Genomic DNA, 27,870 nt, shown 5'->3' with positions numbered 1-27,870 from the left:
GTTTCGACTTTCTAAACTTTGCCTTAGCTCTGTCTCTAGACTTCATGTGTTCCTCGATCTCAGCAGATAGCCAAGGAGCCGGCGGTTTCGTTATGCGACGTGAAACTAGTGGGGCGTGTCTGTCAAATAAGTCAACCAGAACATCATTCAGGATTTTTACCTTCTCATCTATATCATTAGTTTTCAAAATATCACCTAAGGTAGACAGCTCCAAATCTCTCTGAAAAGAATTCAATGAAAATTTTCTGAAACTCCTATATGACACAAATTTGGGGCAGCTACTATGACCATCCATAGAAACAGAGAATCTAACCAAATCATGATCACTAAAATGATAATCAACAACATCAACCGTGTGCACAATATCCGGTACGTTGGTAACGACATGATCAAGAAGAGCATCCCTTCGAGTTGACTGACTCACCATCTGCGTTAAACCAAAGTTGTTTAATGTATTAATATAAGAAAGACAATCAGGACTATCACCCTTATGACCTTGAATCATATCTACTCGTGTTCATCAGAAAACCTTGGGATGCAAGTTCGATTCTTTCGATCAGTTGCAGTGATATCATCATATAAACCGTGGAGTTCATTGAGTTCAGAGAGGTTTCTTTATTATTAAAATCGACATGCACAATACAACGAGAGACATGATAAAGTGATTTTACAGCATGACAATGCTCGACCCCATATTGCGAAAGTGGTCAAGACATACTTGGAAACGTTGAAATGGGTATTTCTACCCCACCCACCGTATTCTCCAGACGTTGCTGCCTAGGACTATCACTTGTTTCGACCAATGACACTCGGCCTGGCTGACCAGCAGTTTTTTCAGCGCGGGAGTTTTACGCTGCCCGAAAGATGTAGTAGTGGCCAGCGATGGACAATAGTTTGAATCATAAGAGTATAACCAGTTTTTCACAATAAAACTTCTAATTTCGGAAAATAACGGCGGAAGCAAAGCTGTAGATACGCCTATATAACATAATATTTTGAACGAATCCTATAGAAGCCTTCAAGTATGCAAACAATCTGACAATTTCAATTTTTCGAATCTTGTAGAGATGGAATTTCGGATCTTCAATGAGACTCAAGGTCAGGAAAACGTATTGCCTAGTAACGCTGAAGTGAATTCTGTTGTTGGTCTGTTATATCTTATATCATCTGTCAAAAAGGCGTTCAACCGAAACGCTTCTCCAATGCGCTTGGAATATTTTGACCTCTCCTACATATTATTCTCCGTGTTTGTAGTAGAACTCATCTTGGCATACAATCGTTCCTTGACTTTAATGAGGTTTCTACCTCATGCGCTCTGAATTTCGGAGAAATGCAAATTAAATATCTGAGAATTGCAAATATTTGATTAATATCTTGGTTTGAGGAAGTATTCTTGGAGAGGATACAGATTAAAGGGTTTTGTAGTCTTGTGGGCTTACGTTTTAATATGTTTTAATTGATTCTCCTCAGAAAGAATGAACAGTAACTTTATATATAAGAAGAAGCTCAAGGAAAAATAGTTACGTGATATTGTAAATATTTTACATATTAGAAGATTGAATGTGCATGTTAAATCATAGAAAACAATGAAATTATATACCAGACCAAATGATAGATTGAAGGTGGACAGATTAAGTGCTAAAGAAATTTTAAAACCTCACCTAACCGAAGAGCGAATAGTATACTGAGCCTTATGGATTTGGCAATAAACCAAATAACATTGAGCTAGCCAAGATAGTAATTGTAGTAGTAGTATTCCAAATTATCATTTTGAAATTTATTCGTAATATCCAAAAAGCCTGTTGTTGAAATAATGTCTCCGTCTATGTGATCAAATTGAAACATTTTACCCTTATTAGTACTTGGACTAAAGGTGAAGGTGGAACAAAACTCAATGAATATAGTGGATATATGTGTAGATTGAGAAATGTGAAACGATATTCAGGACTCTCGTTTCGAAATACGTGGTCTTTTCAAAAATTATAAAAAATTTCTAATGGCTCGAACATTCGAAACAGTCAACCGATGTTGGTGATTTTTGGTACGTTTGGTGACATGAGGAAGTCGCGTTTGTAAAATAAAGGATTGTTTCCAGAATTCCAGATGAGAAGTCGGGAATTGAATTCATTTTAGAAGCAATAAAACAACACACTCTGTATTATTAATACTCGAATACAGATATCTAAAGAACAAAAAATGTGAAGTGAGCAAAATCTAATGATCTTCACTATGAAAAAGTCCACCATGATTTTTGGAGGAAAATTTTCTCCTTACCTTCTATGAAAAGTTATTTTTCAAGATGGATAGCGCATATCCTGATAGATTTAATGAGCGTGGTGGACCAATTGCATGACAACCTCAATCTTCTAATCACCACTTGAATATTTTCTCTGGAGTCATCTGAAGTTGATGGGGTATAAGGAGCCAATCACTAACAGATAATCTTATCTCACGAATAAACGAGGCATTTGTAAAGGAATACGTAATAACCCCAATGTAATTTGAAAATCAGTTTTAAATTGCACCAGGAGAATCGAAAATGTATAGAAGCTGAGGGGAACATTTTGAACACATTTTAACAGAATTAGAATTTCATTTTGATAACGTTTTCAAATGTATTATTTAGACTTTTTCATATCATCATTTCATTAAAGATCTTTTTCAGTCATGTTGATTCAGATATTCAGAAAAAGAAAACAATTGTCCACTTTTCAAAAGGATCAGAGAATTTAAATAATTGTTCACTTTTCAAAAGAATGTAAACACTGATTACCGACCAGAATGAACGTTTTTTCACAAACTCGTATGTATAATTCGATAAACAATTCTTCCAATGGATTCTCAACGTATTTACAGAATTGAATTAGAACACAAGTCCATCAGTAGTGTTTTTAACCTAATCACGAGTCCATTTTTAGCTTATAATTCGAAAATGACTGAATGAGATGAGGCTATTTAATAAAACAGAACTGACTCGCTGGCATTCATATGGTTGGAAAATTACGATGGAAAAATTGTGCTACCCGATTTGATGGATGGATTTAGAAGCATTTTTCTGCTCTGCCGATATACAGGGTGGCCACTTTTTCAATGGGATTGTATTGGTAACTTTTAAACCATAAGAGTTAGAAGGTCGGTCAAATGGAGAAAAAGTTGCATGCATAGAAGCATTATCAAGCAGTTCAAACAAATCGAGATTATCAGGGACGGATTTCGAGATATCATGAGAAAAGTAAATTATGTCATTTTGATTTTTCTTTTTTTCCCACTTTATTTCAAATATTATCAAAAAATGTTACAGAAACTTTTTATTCGACAGTAAATTATCCTTAATTTGACGTAATCAGATTTCGTATCCAACGTTTCGTACTCTCTGGGCCACCCTCAACCTCATTTTTTTCAATACGGACCTGCCTATTTTATGACATTTTTCGAAATAACTTTTAACGCTGAATTCAACGATATATCATACAATGTCATTCAAAGTAGATTTTCAGGTGATTTTTTGATTTTCTTCGGGTCGGATCTGTATTACCTCCATTTAGTTTAATTAACAATATGCAATATGCAATAAATTTCGATAAGAAAATCAACTTACCCATCTTGAACTAAATGGAACATATTAGAATCAAAGCAAGAAACCAGTATCAGATTTCTTGGTTCTTCTTTTATAATAATCATTTGAATATTTCAATTCATAATAATTAAACGAAAGTATCATTTAATGAAAGAAAAATCAAATGATTATTCGAAAGTAAATGAAAATTAATGAAGTAAGTGTTCGAAAAGTCCACCATTTTGTAAAATGCACTTTACGGCTCTGGAACCCATACTTCTTATACATTTGCTTGTTTGGTCTCCTTGAATACCTTCCAAAACATTCTCAATTTTCTCGCGAGGTATCACTATTGTTGTATTTGTCATTTGAAATTACAAATTCGAACTTTATTTCGAGATCATTACGATATAATTTTTGCAAGGCTTGGTATTAAAATTTAAAATCATTGTATTCACGTCTCTTGACTATTTTATTACCAGCAGTTTTTGAAGAATTCCATTCACTGGCCAAAGTTCTCGATTTTTTTTCTGGGTTCGATTGAACTTGGGTCAGAACATCGTTAATAGACGTTTTTTCTCACATAAACACCATTAAATTTGGATGAGGGTCAAAATCACCTGAAAATCAACTTTGAATGACATTGTATGATATATCGTTGAATTCAGCGTTAAAAGTTATTTCGAAAAATGTCATAAAATATGCAGGTCCGTATTGAAAAAAATGAGGTTGAGGGTGGCCCAGAGAGAATGAAACGTTGGATACGAAATCTGATTACGTCAAATTAAGGATAATTTACTGTCGAATAAAAAGTTCCTGTAACATTTTTGATTATATTTGAAATAAAGTGGGAAAAAAAGAAAAATCAAAATGACATAATTTACTTTTCTTATGATATCTCGAAATCCGGCCCTGATAATCTCGATTTGTTTGAACTGCTTGATAATGCTTCTATGCATGCAACTTTTTCTCCATTTGACCGACCTTCTAACTCTTATGGTTTAAAAGTTACCAATACAATCCCATTGAAAAAGTGGCCACCCTGTATGCATCTCCATTGCATTGCGTTGGAAATTTTTTTTGCTCTCGAAAAAACTGGAATTCCCAATTTCACATCTGGCATTTCGAACACAATTTTTTGTTGTAAACTCTACTCTCTAATGTTACCGATTTAACGAAAGGTCACCAGAATTGGTTGAAAGTTTCGAAAGTTAGAGCCGTTTGAAATTTTTCATAATTTTTGGAAACACCTCATTCTTGAACACGAGAGTCCTGAGGTGACATTTCCATGTCAAACATATATCCCTTGTTTTTTTACCTGAGCGTTGTTTCACTGGTCAACAGACACCCTGCATAAAAACATATATGAACGTATTAGATTTCAAAATAATTATAATTCAAGTGAGTTTATGTGTACGCTTAGAAGTAATAAACATAGAAAGAGGGAGTACACGCAATTTTTACATGGTTGGATTACGTTGTCGGATTTTGATATATTTTCTAATCCACAATTTTACTAAAGGTATCGTTATGAATGTATATTATATTGAATGAAATACATTTATTTGAGTGATTCCCGATTAAATATGCAAATTTCAATATTCGGAATCCGAAATTTTTCCTAATTGTCGAATTTATAATAAACAGAATATTTATAATTTTCTGTATCTACCTGCTGAAATCCAAGGTTTGACAACTTTTGCTCTCCTAGTGTCATCGGTTGTTTCACGTCGTTTGGCGGGCTTGAAGTTTGTGTTCTGAATTTCTGATATATTTAGGTATTCATTTGAATATATTTTGAGTTAATATGAAACGTTGATTCACTATGGGACATAAGAAGTGCTTTCTTTGTGGAGAAACTCGCGAATTGAGTGAAATATCGTACCACTGATATGTTTTCATTTCCGTGCGCTTCACGTTATAGTAAATCGGAAATTTGGAAATTATTGAAACTCTTGAAATTATTGGGATTATCATTCAGAAAAAATATACGTTAAAATTCAAAAGAGCGATCGCAACTTGTGTAAACTGATCTCATCTTAGAATAAGGATGTTTTATTTTTCAATCAATGCTTTTCTTAGTTATCGTCTCACTGCGTTGGTTAAATCGATATATTTTTTACGGATAAGAAAAATAATTTAGATATGGGGAAATCTTGACTTATCTGAGTTCTATACATGCGAAAAACCGTCATGGTCGTTCTCAGATGACACAGCAAAACGAAGGTTAGTCGAAGTATGTTTCTTGCTGAGATCGACAGAAAAAATTTAGTTTGAAGTAGAGGTAGGGTCTCTTATTGAAGAAGGATAAAAAAATGTTCTAACCAATGACTCATTATTTGTCGTATTATAGACAATATGAAACCAAGTAGGGCAAGTAATGGCGTAGCTTTTTCTTGTCGAATGTCACAGGATGATAGCTACAAAATTGACAGCTGCTCAGATAGCAGGCAATCTTCTACGTTAAACCACTAGCTGATGAAAAACCTGAAATACAGAACAAACATTTATTTACGAAGTAGAATAAAAACTTGTTACTTTTCCAAGTTGGACCAGAAAGTAGATGTAATATACAACTTTTCTGTCCACACTTATTCCAATCTAATTTGTTGCTGATGCAAATAACAGAGTTTCACAAATTGAATCATAAAACTCGAGCTGAAAGTGTACTATTTCGAAAGTAGGCTTCGCTCGAAATATTCTATACGTTTGACGAGATAACATCGCAACGTTTCAATGGTATTGTTTCGATATGATAATCACAGAAGTATCGTTTTTCAATAACCATTTATCTTGGCACTAAAAACTCAACAATGTAGCGTTACAACACGGATTTATATCTGAGAGCGTTACGAGTGCTTATTGATGATGTCGCTCTAATTTCTCGAGTGAAGTGGAAAAAGTGGAATCTTTCCAGTTGGCACCACTGCCATATGTTTTGGTCGGAGGTGCGAAGTGAAATTTCTGATTGTCGGGGAATTTTTCTATGAAACTATCAGATTGAATAGAACGGTATTTCCGAAACTTACCTACCCCAATCTGCCATATTTCAGATATCACACTGGCAGGATGAACGGATGCTTGTTTATTTTTGAATTTTGTGTTCCAGATGTGTTTGTTGGAATAAGAAGGTGCTGACGTGAAGAATCTTTTGAATTTCGTTTGAGTGATTTTTGTGACGACAGATATAGGGATATAATGGATTGTGAAATCATCAAATCGAACTAACTTCTGGTTTCAAACTGAAATATTCTTGAAATGAATCGTGTTTAAATCATGAGAAAAAAGAAACATTGATGTAGGATCCAGTTATTGTTCCTTGTAAATAATTGCGATGGTCAACCGGATGCTTGGAGACCTATTAGTTTCTTCTATTGTCGAGGGCATGACAGTTTCAATTAATTTACAGGGAACGAATTGTTATTGTACATATAATGTAAAAAGGATGTGTTATTCTTCGAGGTGTCGAAGATATGTCATGGAGTTGTAAATCTTGAAGAGATTTACTGGGGGGTTGTGAAAGTTCGAAGACAATACGGTCGTACCAGATGTGTCACATCTGTGTATCAGGTTCTAGTCCTTCGAGAATATTCGATTTCCAGGAATCCGCGAAGATCTTTATGGGCGGTACGGCAAAGCTCTTATTGGACTAGGGGATGGTACTTTCCCTAAGGGTGTGGTCAAGCCGAAAGAAGGGAGGTCGATATTCGAGACAGGGAAGTTCAAATCGGCAGAGAGAGGAGTTCAAATTAAGTCGAAGACGGGAAAAGTTCAAGTTAAGTCGAAGACGAGTAAAGTTCGGTTGGTCAACTTAAGACGTACGACGTAAAGACGGTTCGCGGACTAGATTAAGACGAGTCGCGAACAAATCAAAGACGAGACGACCGAAAACTTGAAGTACGACAAAGACGTGATAATCGAAGACAAGCCTACATTGATACAATTGATATTTGTCGTTTGATCAAGGTATGAAGAATATTTGTTGGAGTTGGATACAAATTGGCGAATGCGCTGAAACTTGAATGTAGTACAGCCAGTAGACTAGTGAAGGTTCAATAGAGCAGCTAAAGAGAGGAGGCTTTAGGGTTGCAGGGCCCCCTTTCCTACAAAAATACGAACATTTCAGAGAAATATAGTCAATGAAAAGAGAAATATGATTTAAAATTAATTTCCATCCAGTAGAGACCGAGTCTATCCAATATCAATTGTAGGTAGGTAATATCAAAAATGAAATTCGATAATATTGGTTCTATGATTCTGCTACCGCCGTTTGCAATAGATGGCTGTAGTAGAGGTAAGTGGTGGTCGAAATAAATAGATCGTAGATGTGATACAATAAGCTTATATATTTATAAACATAACGCCATCGCAATATTAGTCGATTTGTGTCTGCAACATAAAGTTATTCTCGATTAAACATATCAGCATACGAGCCAAATTCTCGACATTTGGGGGAGGTTTTAATTATCTGCTTTGATATGAAGAAATCTGCGGCTGAATGCTCATCGTCTTCTCTCAAATACCTATGGTGAGGCCGCTATCAGTGAAAAAACGTGCCGAGAATTATTTCAACTCCTCAAGAATGGTGATTTCGACGTCCAAGACCAGCATGACGTTGGAAGAGAGAAGGTTTTGCGGAGATGCAGAATTGGAGGCATCAATTGATCAAGAATCGTTACAAACGCAACAAGAATTGGCAGGATCATTGGGTGTGATCATTGGGTGTGATGCAACAAGCCATTTCAAAAAGCTTGAAATTCATGGGAATGATTCAGAAACAAGGAAATTGGGAACCGTACGAGCTAAAGCCGAGAGATGTTGAACAGCGTTTGTTTGCTTGCGTACAGCTGCTTGCAAGCAAAGACGTAAGGGATTTTTGCATCGTATTGAGACTGGATACGAAAAATGGATTCATTACAATAATCCCAAGCGCCAAAAATCATGGGGATATCCCTGTCATGCTTCTTGTCGACGGCCAAACCGAAAACTCACGGTTCCAAAGTCATGCTCAGTATTTGGTGGGACAAGCTCGGCATAGTGTATTATGAATTGTTAAAACCGACTAAAACAATCACAGGAGATCGTTATCGAACGCTATTAATTCGTCTGAGTCGAGCATTGAATGATAAACGGTCGCAATACATCGAGAGATATGATCAAGAGATTTTACAGCAGGACAATGCGCGACCCCATTTTGTGAAAATGGTCAAGTCATTTTCGGAAACGTTGAAATGGAAAGTCCTATCCCACCTGCTGTATTATCCAGATGTTGCTCTCTCGGACCATCACTTGTTTCGATCAATGGCTGACCAGCACTTCCGGTGTTATAAAGAAGTAAAAAATTGGAGCGATTCGTGGATCGCTTCAAAAGATGATCAGTTTTTCCAACGCGGAATTCATAAGCTACCAGAAAGATGGGAGAAAGTAGTGAAACAGTTAGACAAATTGACCACGCAAATTTTTTTCTAGCATATTATTTTTCCTCACACTGAATTCGAAGTTGAATGAAAGCTTCATTCATATGACTCGTACCAATTTAAGTGGCCAACATCAAGACTAATTTTACACGTTGATCCCATCTGAATAAGAACTTTCATTTACTAAATGAAGCGAAGAAAGAAGATTTATTTTCATCCGCCTCCAGTACGATACTTTAATTAAACGATGGCTGAATATACCCAACAGTCTGCACTATCTGAAATAGAGTAACCAAGTTAAACATCTTGGGGATTGTAAGATATTAACTGAGATAACAGTCTACGTCTACCAGGCTGTGGGAATATTGACCCTTCGAAAAGTGGATCCGTACTTGATTGGAATAAAGTTAGTATACATAGGTTGGGAATTCTTTTGTAAATCTTTTTTTTTTCAGATTAAATTGTGGATGAATGGGTTGATGGCTTCGTTTCTTTTTATTGTTTTATGGCTTCCCTCTTCATCCATTCTACGGTCAATATAATCGGCCTAGTGAGCTAGCAATTCGTGCAGTTATTGATCATTTTCGCATCAGTTTCACTCTTCTTGATTTCAAACCATCAACAAGCGTCTTCGATGCTGTAGCGCGAATGTTGAAGAAGACGCCAAAATGTCGATACGTCGCCGTTCTCAACTAATTGGCCATTATCCTTAGACTTTGTGGACATTTTTACGTAGGGACGGTGCAACTTGGCATACAGCGCGTTTAACCATCAATTCATTGCACAATCATATTGATGACAACTTTATTTTCAGTAGTGGTCCTCTTAACTGACCCCCTCGTTCGTGCAACTTCCATATCTTCATATATCTCTTCACCAACTGTTGACGACTTTATGATTAAATCTGAAAACAAATAGAAAAGGACCATAAAGGAATAACAAATGTTAGTTTACATTATATTGATTTGAAGTTAGCGACCCATTCTGAAAAAGAATCTGAAACTGAATAGATAGCTTGGAAACCACCATGAAATTTATAAATTGGGCAAATATTCACCAAGTGGTCAATGGTTTCTTTTACAACACACTCATAGTGTACTTTCAATAAAATGCCATTTGAAGAGCATACTATTACAACTACCATAACCAGTCCTAAGTCGATTAACAATACACCAAATTTTCCTAGGAAGATAGAAACCTAGAACTTTATCTGAAGGATCAACGATTAGATTTCTGTTGAAGACATTACGAGAACTCCATTCCAAACGCCAAATATACATGTTACTTTCATTAGATTGAAGGAAGGTCTTAATCTATAAAGGATTGCGTGACTTTAATCTGACAGTTCTAGTATCTGGGAGGTAAGATACAATTGGAAATAAGTTCGGGTAGAAATGAAATTTTTTTCAAGATTTCTTGACTGAGACCTGTCTACGAAGGGGTTTTATCAAAAAGGTTTGGGTAGAAGTCTTCCATTGTAAATATTATTGCGTGTCTTCTGGGATATTTTCAGATTTGTATAGGGGCTCGTTGTTTCTCATAGATTCTTCCAGAAAATGTTCAAATTCTTCGTATTTGCAAGGGTATTGGTCTGGGCCTTTTAAAACTAACCTTCAACTCCTTCCAAGATGATACGGTATTCTTTTTGATGACTGGGATTGCTAGATAATATTTCCAATCACTGCAAACAACAAAATCTCAGTACGTTTTCGCTGAAAAATGTCATATATGTAGGATCCAGTGATTGTTCCTTGTAAATAATTGAGATGGTCAACAGGATGCTTGGAGATCTATTAGTTTCTTCAAGTGTCGAGGGCATGACAGTTTCAATAAATTTACAGGGAACGACTTGATTTTGTATATAACTTAGAAAGGAAATGTTAATTCTTCGGGATGTCGAAGGCATGTCGGACCGATTACTCGATTGTAAATCTTAGTACATTTACTGGGGTTAGGAAGGATCGAAAACAAGACGGTTGTACCAGATGTGTCACATCTGTGTATCAGGTTCTAGTCCTTCGAGAATATTCGATTTCCAGGAATACTCGAAGAGCTTTGTGGGCGGTACGGCAAAACTCTTATTGGACTAGGCGAGGTACTTGGTACTTTCCCCCGATATCGGAGTGGTGCTAAGGATTGGGTTAAGCCGGAAGAAGGGAAGTAGATATTCAGGGGAGGTCAGTAAGATGCGGTCGGTAGAGAGTTCAAGTTCTAGTCAAGTCTAAGACGAGTTAAGAGCAAGTTCGGTCGGTCAAGACTTAAGACGTACGACATAAAACGGTTCGCGGACTAGATTAAGACGAGTCGCGAACAAGTTAGAGACGAGACGACCGAAAACTTGTATGTATGACAAAGACGTGATTATCGAAAACGATTCGAGTAATTAACACTCAAGTAAGACGAAATTCAGTACCGTACATACTTTGTTTGTACTGTATAAGTGTAGCTTTGTAAATAGATGTAAATAATTCAAAATAATTCAATTATAACAAATCCCACAAAGTCACGGAGAAAAAGACGAAAGGCTAGGTAATCGAATCATACATCTAGACGATCGATTACCCAAGCCTACATATATACTGACTAATTCTCAAAATATACAAGAAAAACTTTGTATACTTCTAAAATTTCTTGAAACTCTTCTAAGAGCTACTGCCTTTTATAACCTTCAATACATTGAACCTCATAGTTTTCGATAGAGATCTGCATTTTCCTATGGTTACATCTCCAATTTCAACATCCCTGAAACATGGAGCCAAGTTACATATTTTTAAGTCTCTTTTCAAATCTGTTGTACTTTCGTACATAATGAAGGTTATCCCTTTGGATGACGATGGTGCGCTGCATTTCTATCCAGTCAGGATACGGTCACGAATGGACACATGTTCAGTGGAAGGACATCTCTTATCAATGTAATTACCCCCAATTGCCTCACGAGGCATTCTAACTTCCTTCTAACATCTCCACCTCAATTCAATCTCCGCAACTCCTCGATAGTGAATCAAAAATAGCACAACATGACATTTCCCTACGGGTCAGACAATTGCACCAAACATTAGCAACCAGATACCTCGATCATTGTGTCCTGGCAGAAATCAGACTAAAAATCAAGGAAACCGTTCTCGAAATACGAAATGACGACAATCATTTTATTCTTATAGGCGTTGTGTGGTGTGGTCGAGCTGAATTGAAGAGCGAACATGCCTATCGGTGCTATTTTTGCGTCGTGTATGTTTACCTAAAGTTTTAAATTAACATGTGGACAATCTATTTTTGCGACGTACATAATACCGAGCGTAAAATCAGGGACGCACACACAGTTCGGATAGTGTGCGAATATATCGCATGTGTCTTTGATGTAACGTTTTCGGCAATTTACTCCGGCCTTCGAGGAGTATTGAGGTTGTTATCGAGTAAATTGCGATGGTGAGACGGCGGCATGACAAGTGTTTTTTTTTTCGTTTCACGGTAGTTGTACGCGTCGACAGTCTGGATTACTAGATTGAGTTTGGAAGGGAGGAGTGTCAGTTTGGTTAGGTATGAGTGGAGTTTATAGAATAATTATTGATATAATTTACTTTTTTTAAATATACCCGGTGATTCAATTTCAGCTGACAAACTCACAATCTTGTAATGCTAGAACTTTTTTTTTCTAACACGAGTTCTAACGTACCCATTGATATTTTCTCCTTCTTCTTCTTCACTTGTTGGTATAGTTATATACAAGTATAATTTTTATTTTTTGATGTTTATATTCTTTTGAGATAATCATCAAATTTTTAACTTCAAACAATAAAGCTTGTGTAGATGAAATCTCAGTATTAGCAGAGGAAATCTGAACGGGTCATCATACACCTCAGCAAAAACTCTGCCTCCCTGTATAGGTGCAGTAACTGGTTTGTGTATTTGTTTACGGAATGAGCTGACATGTTTATATTGAAGGGCTTCCTCTTCATTCAAACAAAATATTCTACATCCTTCCTCCTCACCAAAAGTTGACGACAAGTATATTATAATTAAATCTGAAACAAAAAAAAAAGGGAACCAAAAATAAGTAATAAATGTAACAGTTACCATTATATCTATTCAAAGTTAGAGACTAAAAAAGTATCTGAAACTGATTGGATAGCTGGGAAACCACCATGAAATTTATGAATTGAGCAATTATTCACCAAGTGGTCAATAGTTTCTACTACACCACACTCACATAGTGGGCTTTCAATAGATTGCCATTTAAAGAGCATACTATTGCAACAATCATGACCAGTCCTAAGTCAAATTAATATATCAAATTTTTCTAGGGAGATTGAAACCTGAAACTTTCTCTGAAGGATCAACGTTTAGACTTTTGTTGAAAACATTACAAGAACTTCATTCCGAACGCTAAATTTTCTTTAAATTTCATTAGATTGAAGGGAAGTATAAATCCATTAAGGTTTGCGTGACACTTTGTCAGTTCTAGTATCTAGTATCAATTGAGAACTTCAAACAATATACAGGGTGTTCCTAAATTGGAGGTACAAAGGATAATGACAGATTCCTTGAATAATTTTGAAAAATAAGAGTTAGGAACATGCGCCCTCAAACGCTTCGTTTTCGAGATACAGAGTGTTTCTTTAAGTCCTACTTTTTGTAATGATTATAGCAGTTTATCGAATCTTCATCAATCTTCACTAAAGATTGGGTAAATGAGTACCAGAACTTACAATTTCTTTATTCATCAAAGCAAACTGCATCTTTTCAAAAATTTCGATTTTCTTCAAAATTATTTGAGAATTGTTTGAAAGATTTTTCTCGAAATCGATACCAGATACGACAAAACTTAAAAAACCAAAAAGTGCACTTTTAGTTTCTCCTTACATTCTTCTAAATTACAAGTGGCCCACCAAAAAAATATCACCCTGTATTTCAAAATTGACATATCACATTATGAAATCTTCAAATTGGAATATCTATGCCAAATTTGAAATAATCATCTTGTGAAGGGAAGGTGCTATGAGAAAAAAATCTAAAAAAAAATAAAATTTCAACACTATCTATCTCGAGAACAAAGCATTTGTTATACTGGTAAAATTATTTCATACGCTGACGATACTAAAGTTTTTGCAGTTTAGGCTTGGAATATTCTTTATAGAGCTCCAGATAAATGTCTGGCTGATTCCTATGGATGGTCGTACCTCAATTTGCTAACATTCGAAGATTGAAAATTATGAATATATTTTCTTTTTCATTCTACAACAGAAAATATACGGGGCCCAAGTTCGAACACAAAATCAATTCAACTACTCGAGGATAAAAGTAGTCGCTATATTAAAATTCTGAGAGTGCTTTCAATATAGGTCAATTGATTCCTTTATCTAACCATCAAAAACAATCAGTGGATTAGAGAGGTATGTACTAAACATTATAAAAAATTCATAATCAAAGTGGCATAACCTAATGGCCACAAATGACAAAAGTAACGTCAAAAAATAATGTACAGTTTTGTTATTATTATGTTGTTTTTAAATCTCCAAATCTATGCAAACTTTTTATGCAAGACAATATGGTCATAAACTTATCTATGCAGTCTTTCTGTAAAAGGCATTCCAGTTCTGCAGTTGGTATTAGCGCCTGCTCAGATAGTGTCAAATACAGAAATGTATTCGAGCAGTAAAGAAACCGAAGGCTATTTCCAAAGTGGAACGTAGAAACAAAACTTATGCTCGTGACAAATATCAATAGATGAAGTCCAGTTCCTTTTGTGGCACAATATTCTATTCTATTCTCTTCGTGCCAGTATATTGAAATCGCATCGTTTATTCCGACATGGAAGAGAACTATAACAAAGCACTTTTGATCTGAATTTGGCGTGTTATCTATCGTGAATTATCAGTGAGGAGGGAAATGATCGATAGGAAAGTCGTTCCTGATGCACCTCGTTTGGATATTTGTATCAGAATGGATGGAGATTGTACGTGTAGGCCGTTTGAATGAGGCAATTATACTCTGAGATGTAATTGTTGTAATGGATTAGAATTTGCTGTAATTGATTAAAAATTCATTGAAAATAATCTAGTAACCATAAAAAATTTAACGTTTTACTTGTTGTTACAATTATCTGGTATATCTTGATTTCGATTTTTTTTTTACTACGATTCTTTTCGACAGTATACGAAAATTCATAGCTGTGGTCTAGTCAGTTTTTCACCTAACGTTTAAGAAATTTCAATGTTAGTCCTTACTGCGCTCGGCGCTACTTGATTTCAGTACTATAATGTGAACCGACAATTTCAGCGTGTTATGGGCGACTTTGCTGGACTAGCAAAGAGTCACGTATAACTGTATATATAATAAACTAAACTACCAGTTCGGTGAATTTGTTCGACTATCACAGATAAATATGAAATAATATCATTCTTGTACGTCAAGGTTGTTCAAAAAAGCTCTCTGTATTATAGATCTTCTTCCTTATAACAAAAAAACAGAAATTAAAATTTTGTACAAGATGTTTCACGTGAACGGGTCACTGGATTTTGTGATTTTTCAAGCACAATTCAAAGGTTACCCAACAATATTATTTCTCGCGGAAAAACTGTAGGGAACAAGCATTGGAATTTATTGAGGAAAATCAGTTTTTACAACAAATTCTTGTGAATTCGACTGGTTCTCAAAATCAAATGTTTCAGAGATAACTTCTGTCCAATTTTTTTGCAGTCTTTCTTTATAAGGCATTCCAGCTCTGCTTTTGGTATTACAGCCTGCTCGGATAGTGTCAAATACAGAAATGTATTCGAGCAGTAAAGAAACCGAAGGCTATTTCCAAAGTGGAACGTAGAAACAAAACTTATGCTCGTGACAAATATCAATAGATAAAGTTCAGTCCCTTTTGTAGAACAATATCCTATCTGTAGGATATTGAAATCACATCGTTTATTCCGACATGGAAGAGAACTACAACAAAGCACTTTTGATCTGTATTTGGCGTGTTATCTATCGTAAATTATCAGTGAGGAGAGAAATGATCGATAGGAAAGTCGTTGCTGATGCACCTCGTTTGGATATTTGTATCAGAATGGATGGAGATTGTACGTGTAGGCCGTTTGATTGAGGCAATTATACTCTGAGATGTAATTGTTGTAATGAATTTGAATTTGCTGTAATTGATTGAAAATTCATTCAAAATAATCTAGTAACCATAAAAAATTTAACGTTTTACTCGTTGTTACAATTATCTGGTATATCTTGATTCCAATTTTTTTTTGACTACAATTCTTTTCGACAGTATTCGAAAATTCATAGATGTAGTCTAGTCAGTTTTTCACCTAACGTTTAAGAGATTTCAAGGTTGGTCCTTATTGAGCTCGGCACTGCTCAATTTCAGTATGATAATGTGAACTGACAGTTTCAGCGTGTTATGGGTGACTTTATTGGACTAGCAAAGAGTCACTTACAACTATATATATAATAAACTAAACTACCAGTTGGGTGAATTTGTTCGACTATCACAGATCAATATGAAATAATATCATTCTTGTACGTCAAGGTTGTTCAAAAAAGCTCTCTGTATTATAGATCTTCTTCCTTATAACAAACAAAACAGAAATTAAAATTTTGTACAAGATGTTCCACGTGAACGGGTCACTGGATTTCGTGAATCTTTGAACGAAATTTAAAAGTTATCCATCAATATGATTTCTCGGGGAAAAACTGTAGAGCACAGGCATGGGAAGTTATTGAGGAAAATCAGTTTTTACAACGAATTTTTCTAAATTTACTTGTTTTCAAAATCAAATGGTTCAGAGACAACTTCTGTCCAATTTTTTTCATTTGAACTTCTGGTTTTCTCATAAATGGAAAATTTGTTGAAAGCTCCTGAGAAAATGGAGAAATAATGTTACTTGATAATGTACAAATAACTAAGTATAATAGCGCATATAACAACGTGATATCATAACATGATTAGATTGTAGTTTCATCATCGATTTGAAACGGATATTCCATTATCACTATCAATCATTTGAGTCGAAAAATAAAGGTTGAGAGTTCGATATAAAGATATATTCAACATGAAAGACGATATAATGTTGGACACAAACATGTATGTTATCGAAATGAACGACAGAGAGTATGAATGATATAGTTATATCAAAGTTGAAATGTGATGATATAGTTATTGGAAAACGTAAAATTATTGTATTCTATAAATAGGTGGTTATTGAATGGTTTCAATGCAATGTTGAAATAACGTCCAATGTCAGCATATTAATAAGATAAACAAGATAACGTACTATAGTTGTTAGAATAGTTATTTATAAAACAAGTGCAGAAGGCATTGATATTCTTCCACGAGTTCAAAATTCAAAAACGAGCCACGAAGTGGCGAGTTTTGGAATGAACGAGTGGTAGAATGAGCCTTCTGTACGAGTATTATACATTATTTTCTCGAATTCATTGCATTTTAATTGAAATTAATGAAATATTTCCATAATTATCATTTAGTGATTTTTGCATTGAAAAATGTTGGTTGGCAGAACTGATTTCTTTAAGGCAAATTGATGAATTGACAGATAAAGCCGTGGCGGAAAGTTCGGAATACCAACATATAATAATGAAATATAACCATGAAAACTGTGCGTTTCTGATATATTCTCGCACGATTTTGTTCTACATGATGTGGAAGAATGAACGGAATAACCACAGAATTAGAGAAAACTAGTTTCAACCATTGAAAGAATACGTTAATATAACTGTATGAACACGTATGATTTTGAAACCAAAAAGACAACGTTGAAAATTCAACCGGTAACGTGAATTTCAACGACACAACTTTGAATAAACGTTGAATCAATGCACGTGTGCCCATTGGGTAGTGCTCTGACCTTTCGTAAAATCGGATTTATTCTCTCGTTATCAATTATGGCTTCCATTTGCTTCCTAATTCCAGATAATTCGCCGGAATAATCAAGAATAAGTTAAGGAACGAACTCACCTGAAAATCCCGGAACGGAAAGGAGCTCGGGATATCCTCGTAGCAGCGAAATAATCCAGTTACATTGCCCCTTCATCTGAATTATACAGGCATTTCGCAAGTCAATGTAACCCACGTCTTGATTTCATTTTGTTTCGAATTTGCAGGTCGCCCCGGCATAAAATAATAATATTCTGGGGCAGACCAAGAGAGGTGGAAAATCAATTCTAGAAACGTGCATGAAAATGTGGGTGGAAACAACGGCGACTAGGCCTTAGGAATGGCGTGTGATGCGGAAATGCTTCCCCATTTTCCACTGTTCGGAGATACCTTTCTTATATGATGGAAATTTATGCACAACTCATAATAGGGCAAGAACCAGACCTCCGTCATTTTATGAAAGAAGTTTCTCTGTGCATGTCACCTACGCAGGTAGAGACCACAAGCGACTATAGAGTTTGGGTTGTGGTTACTTTGGCAGGAAAAAATTCGTTAAGGTGTATAAAATAATACTTTAATTTCGTTTCTCCAATTCTGTGGTTATTCTGTTCATTCTTCCATATCTTGTAGAACAAAATCGTGCGAGAATATATCAGAAACGCACAGTTTTCATGGTTATATTTTATTATTCTATGTTGGCACTCCAAACTTTCCGCTACGGCTTTATCTGTCAATTCATCAATTCGCCTTAAAGAAATCAGTTCTGCCAACCAACATTTTTCAATGCAAAAATCACTAAATTATATTTATGGAAATATTTCATTAATTTCAATGAAAATGCAATGAATTAGAGAAAATAATGTATAATACTCGTACAGAAGGCTCATTCAACCACTCGTTCATTCCAAAACTCGCCACTTCGTGGCTCGTTTTTGAATTTTGAACTCGTGGAAGAATATCAATGCCTTCTGCACTTGTATTATAAATAACTATAATGTTATGCTCAATTTCATACATTCTTTGGGATAACTTAAGAAATCTCGTCATCCATTGTCGGACACTTATGACAGTTGCTACACTCTGCTTCAACTACAGCTTGACTTATTATTATTTAATACTGTAAGTTACAATTAATTCGCCATACAGTAACTCATTCATATTTTACATTTTCGATAAATGTCAGTTTAATTTTGATTTAAAATGAATTTCCATCAAATGAAGACCAAGTCTATCCAATATTGCAGTGTTAGGTAATATCAAAAATAAATTTCGATGATATTAGTGGTAGTCGAAATAAATAGATCGAAAATGTCATAAAAGAAGCTTATGGATTCGTGAACATAATGCCATCGAAATATTAGTCGATTTATATCAGTATCTTAACGTTATTCTCGATGAAACTTGTCAGCTTTCGAGCCAAATTCTCGCCATTTGCAGAAGATTTTGGTTTTCTGCTTTAATATGAAGAAATCTGCGGCTGATGCTCATCAAATGCTCTCAACCACCTATGGTGAGGCCACAATTAATGGGTGAACGTGCCGAGAGTGCTTCCAACACATCAAAAACGCTGATTTTGACTTCGAAGAGACGAGTTTTTCAAAAATGCAGAATTGGAGGCATTACTTGATCAAGATTCGTATCAAACGCAATAGCAATTGGCAGGATCATTGCGAGTGATGCATTCACAAAACGCCTCAAAGTCAAGGGAATCATTCAAAAACTGGGAAATTGGGTGCCATATAAGTTGAAGCCGAGAGATGTTGAACGGCGTTTGTTTGTTTGCGAACAGCTGCTTGCAAGGCAAAGACGGAAGGGATTTCTGCATCGCATTGTGACTGCAGACGAAAAATAAGTTCATTACGATAACTCCAAACCCAGAAAATCCTGAAGATATCCCGACTATGCTTCCACGTCGACAGCCAAACCGAATATTCACGGTTCCAAGAGCATGCTCCGTATTTGGTGGGACCAGCTCGGCGTAGTGTATTATGAGTGGTTAAAACCTACTGAAACAATCACAGGCTATCGTTATTCAACGCAATTAATGCGTTTGAGCCGATCATTGAGAGACAAACGCACGCAACACAACGATAGATATAATAGTGTGATTCTACAGCATAATAAAGCTCGTCCCCATGTTGCGAAAGTGGTTAAGACAAACTTGGAAACTTTGAAATGGGAAGTCCTATCTCACTCGCCGTATTTCTCCAGACGTTGCTCCCTCAGACTATCACTTGTTTCGATCAATGGCACACGGCCTGACTGACCAGCACTTCCGGTCTTATGAAGAAGTAAAAAATTGGATCGATTCGTGTATCGCATCAAAAGATGACCAGTTTTCTCAAAGCTTCTTCGTGTGCTGCCCGAAAGATGGGAGAAAGTTGTGGCCAGCGAAGAACAATACTTTGAATCATAAATGTATAACCAGTTTTTCACAATAAAGCCTCGAATTCCGGAAAAAACGACGAAAGCAAAGTTGTACGCCTATGTGAATACCAATCATTATGGACTACCAATTAAAATCAACTGAACTACCTACCTTTAATTAGTTTAAAATTCTATAAAATAAAGGAAATAATAAAACTTCGCTCGATCCTCTCCAATCGACACAAATATATAAAACGCCAATTTGCCAAATTAAAGTTCCTGCTAACTTCTCTCATAGAACTTTCGTAGTGGATCACTAATTGCCATATTTAAAACGGGCGGTATCTTCGAACTTCATATTTCCAGATCCAGAAAAATCTATTGAAAATTATTCCTCATTTTCCTAGTTTTCCAATTCATCAAGACATCCTTTGAATTCGCAAAAGCAATTGTGGAAGATAGAAATGTTTCCCGGGTCCTTTGTCCTTAGAGCAAACATCTTGAGCACCGTTAATGAATTCAATTATTCGACAATCCAACTCATCAACTACGTTTCAGTTTTGAACTTTGCGAGACTAGAATCTGTAAAGACAGACAAGGGCGTCGCCAGCCGTTGGGCAAGAGGGGGGGAGTAAATAAATCAAAATCATTCTCTCTCACAACCTTCTCGGATTTTTTGAAAATTAGTTAACAACCCTGTTGTGAAGTTTTCACTGAGTGCTGTACGATGATTGCTCATCATCGCCAAACCATCAAGTCAACTTTCAACCATCGAACTCCTCAGCCAAGTCTCAATTCTTCGCAGGGTGCTGAATCTGAAATCTCCAAAGTCTTTTCCGTCTCAGGAAAAAGGTCCCGTGTTTCTTTCATTCAATGAATTACGGTCAGCTCCTTGAAATTGAGTTCAGGTTTGTCCTGCCATATCCTTTGCCACACTTCGAGTTCGTTTCTGAAGTTTAAATTATAAAACTTGGTAAAAGTGTCACAATCATTGGACATTGGAGGGTCTGCTCAATGTATACGCTGGCGTGTTTTCTTCAGGAATCCTTCTGATGATGGAATCCAAGTAAGGAATAATTATAGACCTTCTCCAGTACTCAAATGAGGTTTCCTTTTAATATTTGATAACTCCTCGGGAGCTTATCAAACAGCTTCAAGCACATATATTCCACATTTCTCTGCGTCAGTGAATGTGAATATCTGGGAAAGTGAAACGGGTGGATGCGCCTTGTTCTATTGGAATTCTCATATTCCCAAAACAGATCATGGTTGTTCTTAAAAAATAATAAGCATTTTAGAATATGAGTTCCGGCAGTAGTAAGTATTCCCTGAATTTTAAAATGTCCGCGACAAGATGATCTCGCAGTGAAACCAAGCATGGTTCTGAGTGCTCTTTTTTGGACCACAAAAATCCTCCCAACATCCGAACCGTTACCCCAAGCTATGATTCCATAGGACATGATCGAATGAAAATTAGAGAAGTACACTGTCCTCATAACCTCAGAGTCGGACTGCAATGCCAAAACACGGAGAGTGTAGAGAGTGTCAGGAAGCTAGTACTAGCGGAAACCTTCACAGCTTGTCCAGAGAGAACAATATTTTCTGGTTTATATCAATATCAATAGCATCTGGCTTAAATATTTCCGAATGAATAAAAGATTTCTCAAACATCAATCTGTGTGATCATAATTCCCGATTCAAAACTTAGTGCAATATCGGTACTTTCTAAATATGATCTTCAGTTATTTTCTATTCAATTATTCTTAAGTTTTTGAAAAAAAAAATCGAGTCTCTAGGGAGCTGCCCCCCACTAAGCGACGCTCATGAAGATAGAATCGTCCTGCAAGGTTCCTAAGAGGCCTCAGTTTCTGTGGAAAGGAGACTTCTACGCTTCCTTTTCGTTGTATGGAAAGAAAGTTTATTGAACGGGAAGTTTATCTTGGTTCCAATCTTAAGGTTCATAACGAAAATGTTTTTTTTACGAGAAAGTAATTCACTGAATGGAGAGAAGAAATTTCTCGAAGTTCGCGATGTTGTTTTCTGAAAGGAAAAGTCGGAGGAATGCTTTGGGGTGTTTGAATTCCTCAAGTATCGTGGGGAAGTTTTAAAAGGATATTTTTTGACTCCACGTGTTTTTTCCTTAATTTCAAAACCTCAGAAGGATCAGAAGCTTTTGCGATTCTATTCATCCTGTCATTCAGTCTTCACATTTTAATCTCGATATAAAGATATAAAGGGTTTTTCCAATAAGTGGTTTCATTTCGAAATACATTGGCGTACAACTTTGCTTCCGCCCTCTTTTTCCGATATTCGAGACTTTATTGTAAAGAACTGGTTTTACATTTATGATTGAAATAATTGTCCGTAGCTGACCACTACTTTCTCCCATCTTTCGAGCAGCGTACGAATCCCGCGTTGAAAAAACTGGTCATCTTTTGAAGCGATCCATGAATCAATCCAATTTTTCTTCTTCATATGGAAGTGCTGGTTAGCAAGGCCGTGGACTATTGATCGAAACCAGTGATAGTCCAAGGGAGCAACGTCTGAACATTTCTACGTTTCCAAGTATGACTTGGCCATGAGGTCGAGCATTTTCATGCTATTTATCACTCTATCATGTATCTAGTTCTATTGCGGCCGTTTGTCCTTCAACGCTCGGCTGAAATGCATCAATTGCGTTCGATTTCAACAACTCAATACACTACGCCGAGTTGGTCTCACCAAATACTGAGCATGACCTTGGAACCATGAATATTTGGTTTGGCCGTCGACGTGGAAGCATGGCCATGATATTCCCATAATTTCTGCGTTTGGGATCATCGTAATAAATCCATTTTTCGTCTACAATCACAATGCGATGAAGAAATCGCCTCCTTATTTGCCTTGTAATCGGCTGTTCACAAGCAAAGAAAATATGCCTTTTAACATATCTCGGCTTCAACTCATACGGCACCCAATTGCCTTGTTTCTGAATCATTCCAATGACTTTCGGGCATTTTGAAATGGCTTGTTGCGTCACTCCAATGATCCTTCCAATTCTTATTGCGTTTGACACAAGTCTTGATCAAGTAATGCCTCCAATTCTGCATCTTCGAAAACTTATTCACTTCCACCGCAATGCTGCTCTTTGACGTCAAAATCAATAATAATAAAAAATTCTTGCAAAATTGCGTTTGTTTTATTACTTGTGTGGCACATAACGTCTTGTAGGAAATAAACATCGTTTATGTCCATATCTTTTAATTCCGGCCAAAAATCTTCATTCTTAGCTCGGACGGGCAAAAGTAAGGTTCAATCTCACCACAATCCCAAAAACCGCATCTATTCTCAATTGTATTCGAGTGACGCACACGGTTTCGATTCTGCACCTCACCAACTTGTCCCAACTGCTCAAATTTTTTCACCAATTTGACTATTGCCAGCTGAGAAGGTGCGTCTCGACGACCCAAACGTACTTTAGTTTTGCCAACCATTTTTGTAGTGAATTTAATCAATTGCAATGAGTTGTTGAAGCGTCTATATTTCATTTTTAGTAATGGAGCTGATTTTCTTGTCAAATATCTACATATAATAGCCCCAAAATTGACAGCTGTTCAAATAGCGAGCTATTCGAAACAAAACCTCTTATTGGAAAAACCTTTATTTGTAGAATACATCGAGGTGAATATCAATTCAAGTATTGTAATTCGAATGACAAAAATTTCATGTTTTTCGTAAATAGTCAGAATTATACATCAGAGTAGATGATACAAGTCTATGTGTATATTTCCTTATTTGAGAAAAATTTGATCGAGCATTGGTGATATCAGATTGGTTCATTTTCCAATGAGACAAATGATCATCAACAAACGTCTAATCCATTTTTATTATTCCGAATCCCATCTCAATCATCATTAGTAAAATTGATTGTAGTGACTTTATCAAATTATATCTAAGACAGTTATTACCGTCCAAGGATTATTAGCCCAATCTGTTATTCATCAAGAAACCCAATTAGTTGAATGAGAAAATTCGGAGATGTGGCAAGAATATTACTTCAACTGATCCTCCTTGATTCGATAATAATTCCCGCCAGACAAGAAGTTTCTGGGTTACCGAATTGGCTCCTCCATTCTCATTCTACACAACGCCTTGGAGTATTCGATTTCCTGCGGAAATCCGAGACTGATAGCTTTCAAATCAGGCCCCAACGCAAACCATAAATGAGGGAGGCTTAGCGATAATTTATGCCCCCAATGATATGACCCACTTGAGACGACCGATGTTTGCTAATTGACTACAAGAAGGAGAAGGAGATCCAATCGGACATACAGAATTTGGGGTAACATTCCGGCATTTACCAAAACAGTACGTGTAGAATTTCACACTACAAACAAAGAATTCACAACTTACAGAAGTAATAAACCAACTATTTCAGCTCTGCTGGATATCGCTTAAAGAATGGTGGAGGTTTTGACTGAGTGGAAGAGACATAACTGACATTATGAGATTTGTCGATAAACTCTAAAGCGATTGTCAATGTAGTGCATCAAATTTTGTCCGAAAACTAGAACTTTTTCACTAAAATGAGTTCCACAGGGTTCCATGTTGGGTCCAATTTTGTTTATCGTTTATTTCAATAATCTGCCTGCTTTTATGGTATGTGACTTGCAGCTACGCTGACGTTACGTCATTCTTGAACAACAATAAGGATGCTGACGCCAAGAATTAAAGTGGCTTTGAATGATACGTTGAAGTGGTTCTTGGTGAATGGACTGTTTTTGAAAATACCAAAAACTGAAATTTTATCAATTGGTACTAGATAGAGATAAGAGACTAGAGAGAGGTGAAAATTGCGGAATTTCTGGAATATACACCCAAGAAAATTTCCGATTTTATTATTAAGTGGGAAGCGTAGTGAGGAAATTGTTGTCAGTGTCATTTCTCATGGCCAAGCTGAAGAAAATTACCAATGGATGTATCATACTCAGTTCTTATATTTTCCAAAGTGAAATGTCCTATGGTTGTTTGATCTGGATGGATAGAAACAAGTACTTACACATAATTGCCGCCAGAAGTAGTAGAACATAATGCAGGGACTATTTTCGGGAATTTACAATATATTTTTACGTGTTGTAAGTTGTTTGTTTGTAATATTGCTAAAATATCTGACTAGTTCAGACCACCATCACTTTTTCACTAGGAATCGAAATGCTCTGGAAACACCCTATAAAAAATTGAATATTACCAGGAAAAGGTTTAAATTCATGTTTGCTAGTATTATAAAAAAATGCCAATTTTTTCAAGAGAAGTCCTCGATAGTATTCAATCGAATGGTAAACCCCTTCGATTTTTTTGTTTCGATGAATTCATCCTTTGAACGTAATGAATTGGTGCTGTCTACTCAGTGTTATTATAGTTTTATCTTTTTGATGTTATGTTTCTTATATTATGTTATTATTCGTCTTCTTCATATTTTTTTCAAATACTTATATTAATGCTTTTATTAATTGAATGTATTGCTCTTGTTTTTAATACTTGTTGGATGGATTGAATGAAATGAAGAAACAAAAATAATTCTAGTAGCTCAGTCGCACCAGGACTAATTCCCTAGAGATAATTCGATAATATTTGCGATAACAATACATTACATTCTTACTGATTAGTGTTTTCCGAACGAATATTGATAAGATGAACATAGGGGAATTTTAATTTCTTAAGTGTTCTTTGTTGATGAAAGTTGTACTAATTGATTTCTTGAAATAAAGTTTTTTATGTTTGATATTGATGAACAAGTCAATTGATTCAATGCTATCAGTTTATACACACACCCTTATTATTGAAGAAAATAAAGAGGGAGAGAAAGTACCACTGAGGAGAATAACGCTTGCTTTTCTCTCACGTAACTTATTCCGCAAATCAAGTGAGAAACTCGAAAACTATGCCAAAAATAATAAACCAATATAAAAATCTAAGTTAAATCATTGTCAATGTAACGACCAAATCATAGTTCAACTATAGTAGTTATGTTTTTAAAATATCCGTTTGAGAAATTTCTTTTTTCTCTCTGAATAACGTCTGACGTTACTGTCTTGAAGAACTGAAGAAAAGAATTCAGAAAATATGTTCATTATTTTTTTCCGAATCTTTTCCGTTCTCAAATATCCAATCACGAAATAATGAAAAACTTATTGAATCTTGAACTTATCACTACTGAAAGATCGTCTATTATCAGCAATCCCTCCACAAAATCAAAGTAACTTTCAGAAACAGAAAAACTAGAATCAACGGAACCTATCTGCTCGACATACAGGTAATCTCGAATTCAATCAAGCTGCAAAAGACAACTCTGGAATTGAAACGTTCACAATGGGATAATCAGAAGTTCCAAGCGAAGAATTGCATTGTTTTCATCAATCTGCAGATTACAAATATTGATAGAAACTTTGGAGAGTAGAAACTGCTAAACATTGCTTCAGTAATCCGATTAAACAGGACTAATGGATTGATTTCATGTTGTATTTAACAGCCGATAGGTAAACATTTTTTGTGATCAATAAAACACAGTGGGTTGCAATGCAATGGGTTACTTTATCCAACAAGAATGTTGTGTTTACTTTAGCTTTGGAATCTGAACACATCAACATTAATTGAATTATGATACCGAACATTTCGTTCAGAATCCTGGCCTATGGACCACTTTATTTCATTCGGCAGCATCAAGCTATCCTGTGAGGATCTATTGTCTGACTAGTTAGTGATAATATTCATTTGAAACTAGATCATAGAGAAATGAGCAATTCTCACTTCCATGAAATGAATAATACAGCCAATCAAATGGGTAGCTATCATTCGTTATTTCCATTACTCATATCAAAAATTCATTTTGAAATGAAAAAAACAAGCATATTTCAAGAGAAATCCAAAGATGTTTATTTCATTTTAAAAAAGAATGATAATAATGATAATGATGGGAAACAATGTCAGTCAAACAGCCGTGACGGCAATCTTTTTCATAAAACTTTCCATGAACAATTCGCACATTCGCGGCTGTATGTCCTCGATAACTCCACGAATTTCATCTTTAAGGTCTTGAATTGATTGTGAAGCATTGACATCATGGGCGCCCGCAGAAATTTTTCTCAGGGGGGGCAAAATGAAAATTATTGATAAACGATAAGGCGTCAATGATTGTCATTGAAAACCGGAAAATTGTTCAGAATCCATTACTTTCCTTTTTTCCATGCCCTTTGGATTGAGAAAGTAATATTGAGGACGTTGTGCTGAAAAATGAGGCAATCAAAATCTCAGGGGGGGCCATGGCCCCCCCCTGGCCCCCCCCTGCGGGCGCCCATGATTGACATGATCTTATCTTTCACTCGGCCCCAAACAGAAAGTCTGAACATGTTAAATAACATGGGTAAATAAATATGAGGTACACCGTCTTGTTTGAAATAAAAATCCTCCACATCAATATGTGCCTATTCTGCCCATAAAAAAATCATTAATCATAGTTCAGTACCGCAAAGTTGTCCATTTTGGATATTTCTATTGAATATAGTAGACTCATCAAACCTTCATAATTTTTTTGTATATTTCCAATTAATTCATATAATCCGTGAACCGAAGGAAATAGGAAATTAATTATTAATTAACGTATG

At 35.7% G+C, this 27,870-nt stretch overlaps 1 protein-coding gene across 9 annotated transcripts in view; it reads left to right on the top strand.

The window, feature by feature from the left end:
- The window catches only part of LOC123680682, a 194,503-nt gene that overhangs the window by 25,128 nt on the left and 141,505 nt on the right, over positions 1-27,870 (top strand). The window contains exon 1 of one of the 9 annotated variants that reach the window (XM_045618706.1): positions 12,263-12,510. The exons of the other annotated variants lie outside the window; for them this stretch is intronic. The gene's annotated coding sequence lies outside the window, so the exon portion shown is untranslated. Of the gene's footprint in view, positions 1-12,262; positions 12,511-27,870 lie in introns of those variants that run through there. 9 annotated transcript variants of the gene reach the window in all.

Source organism: Harmonia axyridis, chromosome 5, assembly GCF_914767665.1.
Source record: "Harmonia axyridis chromosome 5, icHarAxyr1.1, whole genome shotgun sequence".
NCBI lineage: Eukaryota > Metazoa > Arthropoda > Insecta > Coleoptera > Coccinellidae > Harmonia > Harmonia axyridis.
The sequence above is the reverse complement of the archived record's forward strand: the minus strand, read 5'-3'. Positions and strand labels throughout refer to the sequence as shown.